Here is a 9,595-nt window from a genome sequence, read left to right as displayed (position 1 = left end):
TGTGGCCATTGGTCAAATAGTGATATGAACTGATTTTGTTATGTTGCCGTGAGAATATTCCGTGTAAATTATTGTGTTATTTGAGTTATTATTTTGAGGATATAAGGGTGGCATTCCATTGTTGATATAATGTGGGTATAAAGGTGGCATTTCACTGTTGTTGTGTGTGTTGCGATATTGTCTGGGCGGAGCGATAAGGGTGGCTATAAGGGATGTTGTCTGGGCGGAACGATAAGGGTGGCTATAGGAGAGATAAGGGTGGTTATAGGAGCGATAAGGGTGGCTATTGATATTGTCAGGGCGGAGGGATAAGGGAGGCTATTATAGGAGTGATAAGGGTGGCTATAGGAGAGATAAGGGTGGCTATTGTCAGGGATGATATGTGATGATGTGGAGTGGTTGCATTGGTAATTTTTATGTGATGTTGTGATTTTCCTTGTGTTTATTTTTATACCTTGTGCAGTTTGTCTTGTTGTTGGTAAATTGATAATAGTCTGATTTATGTTGAAATTGGGAGCCTGTGGCTATTGCCAGGCAGATTATGAAAATAAATATGGGCACGAGGTGCCGTGAGTAAATAATGATGATGGTGGCACGTAAATTATCCGTGCAGTTGAGATATGAAACGTGGGCACGAAGTGCCGAGAAAAATATGATGGTTTTATTATTGGCACGTGAATTGTCCGTGCAGATGTAATATGATAAGTGGGCACGAGGTGCCGGAAAAATATGATGATTTAATTATGGGCACGAAGTGCCGTGAAAAAATATGAAAGTGGGCTGAGACCCTTGTTTACGAAAAATATGAAATTGGGCTGAGACCTGTACCTTATGATTTTGAAATGAGGCGTTAGAGGGTGACTTATATTTGAAAGATATTTATTTGAGGAAGTTATATTTGAAAGAGATTTATTGAAAGAATTATATTTAAAAGATATTTATTTGAAGAAATTATATTTGAAAGAGATTTATTAAAAGAATTATATTTGAAAGATATTTATTTGAAGGACTTGATTTAATTGGGTGTACTTGTACTTACTATTTGTTGAGCAATATTAATGGTGTTCTTGTTGTCCTGTTGTGCATATCAGTGATTGATTTGTGTTGCCCTTATTGTTATTTGTTTCCTATTGTTCTGTATACTATGTTGCACATGTTATTAGACTAGTGAGTGTCTTGACTGTACCTCGTCTCTACTCCACTGATGTTAGTCTTGATACTTAGTCTTCAAAAAACAATGGCTTCAAAATGTAATTGAAATCGGCTTACCTAGTCTTAGATACTAGGTGCCATCACGACGTCTGTGGTTGGATTTTGGGTCGTGACATTTACTCACCAACGCATTGTTCAACCCAAAAAGACCGAGCAAACCTTAATTGATCTACCTCGGCACCACAAAACCTTAATTTTCTTAGCAAAATTTCTCTGGAGTCGTTACATATAAGTCAATATCCGGTTAACCTTTTCAACTGAAGTTCTAAACCTTAGAACTAAGTTTCCAAATCATTCCAAAATGTCACCGGGCTCGAACCAATTACCCCGACAAGTCAAATAACAACCGTAAATCACAATTTAAGCAGTAAATGGGGAGACGGGATTGTAATACTCGAAACGACCGATCGGGTCGTTACATTCTCCCCCTTTTAAACAAACGTTCGTCCTCGAACGGGTTTAGAATTATCCTTGGAGTCTCAAATAGGTCTGGATATTTGCTCCGTATCTCCCGCTCAGTCCCCCAAGTAGCTTCTCAGACTGGTTGGCCTCTCCACTGCACTTTCACTGAAGTTATGTTCTTTGATCTCAACTTTCGAACCTGCCGGTCTAAAATGGCCACCGGCTCCACATCATAAGTCAAATTACCATCCAACTGCACTATGCTGAAATCCCAAACATGAGACGGATCCCCAACATACTTCCGGAGCATGGATACATGAAACACTAGATGAACACGTGATAGACTAGGTGGCAATCCAAGTTCATAGGCCACCTCTCTAATCTTCTTAAGCACCTCAAACGGCCCAATATACCTAGGGCTCAACTTGCCCTTCTTCCCGAACCTCAACACACCGTTCATGGGAGAAATATTTAGCAGAACCTTCTCCCCAATCATGTAAGCAATATCACAGACCTTCCGATCGGCATAACTCTTCTCTCTAGACTGCGTCGTGCGAAGCTGCTCCTAAATCAATTTAACCTTCTCCAAAGCATCCTGAACTAAATTAGTACCTAATAGCCTAGTCTCACCTGACTCAAACCAACCCACTGGAGATCGACACCGTCTCCCATATAAAGCCTCATAAAGATCCATCTGAATGCTCGATTGCTCGCTATTATTATAGGCAAACTTTGCCAGTGGCAGAAATTGATCCCAAGAACCTCCTAAAATCTATAACACAAGAGTGTAGCATATCTTCCAATATCTGAATAGTGCGCTCAGACTGTCCGTACATCTGAGGGTTAAATGTTATACTCAGTTGAACATGTGTACCTAATTCTCGTTGTATTTCCCTCCAAAACTATGATGTAAACTGCGTACCCCGATCTAAAATGATGGACACTAGCACACCGTGTAGATGAATAATCTCGCGGATATAAATCTCAGCCAACCGCTCTGAAGAATAAGTAGTATCAACTGGAATAAAATGTGCGGACTTGGTCAACCGATCTACAATCACCAAAATAATATCAAACTTCCTCAAAGTCTGTAGGAGCCCAACTACGAAGTCCATGGTAATACTCTCCCACTTTCACTCCGGAATTTCAAGTCTCTAAAGTAATGCAACCGGTCTCTGATGTTCGTACTTTACCTGTTGAAAATTTAAACACCAAGCTACAAACCCAACTATGTCTTTCTTCATTTGCCTCCACAAATAGAGTACAACAAACTGTGAGCCTCTTGGCGAATAAACTCACGCAAACCATCCACATTAGGCACACATAGCCTGCCCTGCATCCGTAATACACCATCATCTCCAATAGTGACTTCGTTGGCATCTCCATGCTGAACCGTGTCCTTAAGGACAAGCAGATGGGGGTCATCATACTGATGTTCTCTGATACGACCATAAAGAGAATACTGAGAAACCACGCAAGCGAAAACTCAGCTCAGCTAAAAAATATCCAATATGACAAACTGGTTGGCCAAGGCCTGAACATGCAAGGCTAAAGTCTTATCTGATACCGGTAAGTATGCTAAGCTTCCCAAACTCTCTGCCTTACGACTCAAGGCATCGACCACTACATTGGGCTTTCTAGGATGATAGAGAATGGTGATATCATAATCCTTAAACAAATGTTGTAGATTCCGGTGATTGGTATAAACCTCACAATGGACACCATATAAATAATGCCGCCAAATCTTCAAGGCATGAACAATAGCTGCTAACTCAAGGTCATGGACCGGATAGTTCTTCTCATGTACCTTTAATTATCTGGACGCATAAGCAATCACCCTACCGCCTTGCATCAGTACTACGCCAAGACAAATACGCGACGCATCACAATACACAGTATAAGACCCTGAATGTGTAGGCAACACCAATACTGGGGATGTAGTCAAAGCTATCTTGAGTTTCTGAAAGCTCTCTTCACATTCATCCGACCATCTGAACAGAGCACCTTTCTGGGTCAACTTAGTCATACACGATGCAATAGACGAGAAACCCTCCACAAAGAGAACAATAATAACCGACCAAGCCGAGAAAACTCCGAATCTCAATAGTTGAAGATGGCCTGGGCCAACTCTGAACAACCTCTATCTTCTTTAGATCCACCTTAATTCCTTCACTGGACACTATGTGTCCCAAGAATGCCACTGAACTAAGCCAGAACTCACACTTAGAGAATTTGGCATAAAGTCTCTCATTTCTCAGCCTCTGTAATACAATACCCAAGTGTTGTGCATGCTCCTTTTGGCTATGTGAGTACACCAGGATATCATCAATAAATACCACGGCAAATAAATCAAGATACGGTTGGAATACGCTATCCATCAAGTGCATAAAAGTTTCTGGGGCGTTGGTCAGCCCAAAAGACATCACAAGAAATTCATAGTGACCATAACGGGTCCTGAATGCCGTCTTTAGAATATCCAAGTCCCGAATAATTAACTGGTGATACCCGTATCTCATATCAATTTTGGAGAATACCTTCGCTCCCTGAAGCTGGTCAAGTAAATCATCAATACGCGATAAAGGATACTTATTCTTGATTGTAACTTTGTTTAGTTGCCTGTAATCGATGCACATCCGTATAGTACCATCTTTCCTTTTCATAAACAGAACCAATGCATCCCAAGGTGATACACTAGGCCTAATAAACCCCTTATGAAGAAGTTCATGAAGTTGCTCTTTCAACTCTTTCAATTCAACCGGTGCCATACAATATGGAGGAATAGATATGGGTTGTGTGCCCGACACCAAGTTAATACCGAATTGATATCCCTGTTGGGAGGCATACCCGGCAAGTCTGCAGAAAATACATCCGAAAAGTCTCGCACTACCGGTACTGAATCGATAGTAGGGGTATTTGCATCAACATTTCTCACAAATGCCAAATATGACAGACACCCCTTCCCTACCATATATTGGGCCTTCAAATAAGAAATTACCCTGCTTGGAACATAATCTAGAGAACCTCTCTATTCGACTTTTGGAAACATTGGCATGGCTATCATCACAGTTTTTGCGCAATAGTCCAGAATATCATGACATGGGGACAACCAATCCTTACCCGAGATTACATCAAAATCAACCATACTAAGCAATAAGAGATCAACTCTAGTCTCCAGTCCACCAATAGTTACCACATACAACTGATACACACAATCCACCATAATAGTATCGCCCACCTGCATAGATACACGAACAGGTGAAACTAAGGGCTTACAAGGCATATCCAGAAAATGGGTAAAGTATGATGATACATATGAATAAGTAGAACCATGGTCAAATAATATAGATGTCTCCATGTGGCACACTGCGATAATATATGTGATCACTGCATCTGAGGCAACGATATCTGGCATGGTGGGAAAAGCATAGAATCGGGCCTCACCGCCACTTGATCGGTCTCCCCCTCTTGAGCGACCCCTAACTAGATGAGCCCCACCCCGAGCTGGTTGGGCGGGTGGTGTAACTGCTAGTGCTGGTGCCGTCGGACGAGAACTCTGTTATGGATCCCCACTCAACATCTTAGGATAATCTCTCTTATAATGACCAAATTATCCGCACTCGAAACAACCCCTCCTATGATGGAACTGCTGCTTTGGATAACCCGAGGAATTACCTGTAGAAGCCTGAGTAAACGAGGCATGATGAGAACTCTGTGCTGGTAGTGCACTGAATGAAGAGTGGCCTGAGTGAGCACTATAAGAACCTTGGCTTGTTGATGCACCACGATGAACTGGATGAGTCGTCTGAGAAGGCCTATAAGGGCGACCCTTGCTATGGTAGGACTATCCCCCAGAAGGTATCCCACCAAAACCGCCCGAAACTCGAGGCCTTTTAGCCTCCTTGTCACCACTCTCCTGGCTACAGACCACGTCTATCTGTTGAGCAATGCCAACCACCTCGTCAAAGTGGCAACCGAAACCCTCTCTATAGTCATAAGTAATCATAGCTGATATTTGAGGCCATCAATGAACATCCTAATCCTCTCCCTATCAGTGGGAACCAACCAAACTGCGTGACGAGCCAACACAGAAAACCTCATCTCGTACTTGGTCACAGACATGCCATCATGCCGAAGCTACTCAAACTATCTGTGAAGCTCCTCCCTACGATACTGCGGCACGAACTTCTCCAAAAAGAGAATAGAGAATTCCTGCCATGTAAATGGTACTGCACCGACCGGCATGCATCTCTCATAGGCCTCCCACCATCTGAAGGCAACCCCAGAAAACTAAAAAGTAGTGAATGAGACCCCACTGGTCTCCCGAATACCCATTGTCCGAAGAATCAGTTTCAACTTATCCAAAAAACCCTAAGCATCCCCTGACTCAGCACCGTTAAATGATGGAGGTCGAAGCCTCCCAAATCTCTCAAGTCTTCTCTGCTCATCATCTGCCATAACGGGGACAACCAGGGCTTGAGCATCTCCAGCCGGCTAGGCTGGTAGTGCCCAGGTATCTGAAGTCCATGCGCTACATGCTCCGAAGTACGGGCAACATGGGTATGAATACCTCCCCCGGCCTGAGAAGTGGCTGGTGCGGCCTGATAGAAACTAATTGAGCAAGGCCAGTGCAAACTGTCAATATCTGAGGCAAAGCCTCCTCTAGGCCTGGAATCTCAATGGGCATAGTTGGTGCCTAAACGGGTCGTGTCGGCTCAACTACATCTGGAATATTCTCCTGAGTTGGAGCAACTAGTGGTGCTAGAGGTGCTGATCTAACTGTTGTTCGAGTAACACCTCGACCTCTACCTCGGTCCCGGCCTCTACCACGACCCCGACCTCTCGCAACCCTAAGTGGTAGCACTGGTGGCTGAACGTCCGATCCGGTAGTATGTTTTCTCACCATCAGTGAGATAATAGAATAATAGAATTTTGTTTTCCTAAATCAACAAGTTCGCATGATAGAATACAAGAAAGTGAAATTTTTCTAAGGGTTCGGTAGCCTCTGAAGCTAAGTACAAACGTCTCCGTACCGATCCGCAAGACTCTACTAAACTTGCTCATGACTCGTGAGACCTATGTAACCTAGGCTATGATACCAACTTGTCACGACCCAAATATCTTGCCCGCCGTGATGGCGCCTGTCTCAATACTAGGCAAGCTGACTATCTCAACAAACCATATATCTTTTAAATTTGGAAACACAATAATTAAATTCACCGGAAGAAATCTCACAAGTACAAATATAAACACTCCCAAAACATGGTATCATTGAGTACATGAATATCTAATATGAATACAAGTGTGGAAAAATACGGTCTATAATTGTCTGACACCAAATACAGTAAACATGGAGATGGGGAAAGAGAGACAAGGTCTGCGAAACATGGCAGCTACCTTTGAATCTCCGGAAAATCAACTATGCGAAAGAATCAACACCCACTATGTTCGGGAACACATGAATCTGCACACTAAGTGTGAAGTGTAGTATGAGTAAAACCAACTCATCAAGTAACAATACTAAATAAAGAACTGAAAGTAGTGACGAGCTTCACAACTGAGTCCAATTATAGTAATTTCCAACATAATAAGATAGGCATGCTTTCAAATTCAACATTTAAGGCAAAAACAGTAATATCATGTCAAGTTCAACTAAAACATAAGATAATATCTCTCAGAAATTTCCAAAACAGTGATATATGATAGCTAAAGTGCAACCGTAATGAAATAAAATGCATCCTCTCAGGACCATAGTAACTTAGCCATTCCATTCACTCAACACTCACCACTCAGCACTCGCACAGACAACTCATGGGCTATAGTATAATATATGGATCCGAATGGACAACTCACGTACTGTAATATAATATCTCAAAATCATGCCCTCGGCCTCACTCAGTCATAAATATCTCCAGTCTCTCGGGCTCTCAATAATCATGAAATCCGCCCTAACAAGAATGCTATGATGCGTCAATAATGAACAATAGATACTGAGATAAAATAAACAAGTAAACTGTGACTGAGTACAAAAATGCAATTAAGCAGATAATTCAACATGTACAAGATCTCAGTGGGTCCCTACAATGCCAACATATAATCTAAACATGATATGTGGTTCAATTTCTCTACTACATGGAGAATGTACGGATAACAACAGATTATTCAACTACACAGTTCAATGGAATTTTACCAAGTCACAATTCCTATGATGCATGCCCACACGCCCGTCACCTAGCATGTGCGTCACCTCAAAACCGATCAGATAACACACAATCCGGGGTTTCATACTCTCACAACCAAGTTTAGAACTATTACTTACCTCAATCCGAGCAATTATTTATTCCAATAAGCCTTTGCCTCGCGAATCGGCCTCTGAACGCCTCGAATCTAGTCACAATTAATTCGATTCAATCAATTTGAATTATAGGAATTAATTCCATATGAAAATATAAATTTTCCAACAAAAATCTGAAATTGTGCTAAAAGATCGTCCGTAGGGCCCTTGCTTCGAAACACGACAAATATTACAAACTATGAACGCCCATCCAACCATACAAATTTCACCAAATTTTGACATCAACTCGACCCTCAAACCTTCAATTAAAGTCTGTGAAGATTTCTACCATTTTCAACCCAATCTTTACCCATTTGAACTCAACAATCTTTCCACAAACCTTATTGGTACGCGTATGTATAAATAATACTCTTACACCCAAGAATCATACACTTAATCCTCCATCTTTTACTCCAAACTCGAAATTGAAGAATTGGGGAAATAAATTCTTACCCCTTTGAAGCCCTAGCAAGATCCTTGTGAAATATTGAAGCCTTGAACAAGAATTGATGAACAATTGACTAGGTCTTCACTTTCTCTCACTAAGATGCTTTCACCACTCTCTAAAATATCACATTTTTGTTCCAAAAGAGCCTATTTGCCTCAATATATCGAAATACGGTCGGGTCAAAAATTAGAAAAATTGAAGCCCTGACGCAGTTCTGCGGTCCGCAGAATGGGCTGCATAATTGCCCTTTGGAACTGGGAGAAACTGACACAGTCTGTGGTCATTATGCAGCCTGCAGACCTGTTCTACAATTGCATAATGCACCGCAAAACTGGTCTGCGATCGCATAAGGCGCCGCAAACCTGATCTCCAAACTTGCCTCAATTGCTTCACTCCGCGGCCATTATGCGGTCCGCAGAGTGATTCTGCGGCCACATAGTGGGCCGCATAAATGTATTTTCTTGCTCAAAATTTTCTTTTACTCACCAGCGCATTGTTCAACTCAAAACGGCCGAGCAAAACCTTAACCGATCTATTTCGGCACCACAAAATCTTAATTTCCTTAGCAAATATTCTTCGGGGTCGTTACACATAAGTCAACATTCGGTCAACCTCTTCAACTTACGTTCTAAACCTTAGAACTAAATGTTCCAAATCATTTCAAAACCTCACAGGGCCCGAACCAATTACCCTTGCATGTTAAATAACAACCGTAAATCACAATTTGAGAAGTAAATGGGGAGACGAGGTTGTAATACTCAAAACAACCGGCCGAATCGTTACATTTAGAAGTGTTACTTACTTGAATAAGCCAAATCCAATACAATGCAAGCCAAGCGATGCTCCAAAAGTGCCATCCTGCGCGTACCGACCTCCGAACAGCTCAAAACTAGCCAAAAGTAACTCAAATACATCAAATAAAGTCTAAGGAAACAATTCCAATTGATAGAGGTCGAATATTTACTCAAAAGCCCATAATCAACCAAAGATCAAACCCGAGCCCGCACCTCAGAACCCGACAAAACTCACAAAATCTGATAACCCATGAAATATTGAGTCCAACCACACTAGTTTCACACAAATCCGACTCCAAATCGATGTCCAAAATTCAAAAATTTGTTTTATGAAACTTTAGGCTACAACCCCCAATTTCTCTCTATAATTCATAATCCAATTACCAAAAATGAAGATAGAATCACGAA

The sequence above is a fragment of the Nicotiana tabacum genome, chromosome 24, assembly GCF_000715075.1.
Source record: "Nicotiana tabacum cultivar K326 chromosome 24, ASM71507v2, whole genome shotgun sequence".
NCBI lineage: Eukaryota > Viridiplantae > Streptophyta > Magnoliopsida > Solanales > Solanaceae > Nicotiana > Nicotiana tabacum.
The sequence above is the reverse complement of the archived record's forward strand: the minus strand, read 5'-3'. Positions refer to the sequence as shown.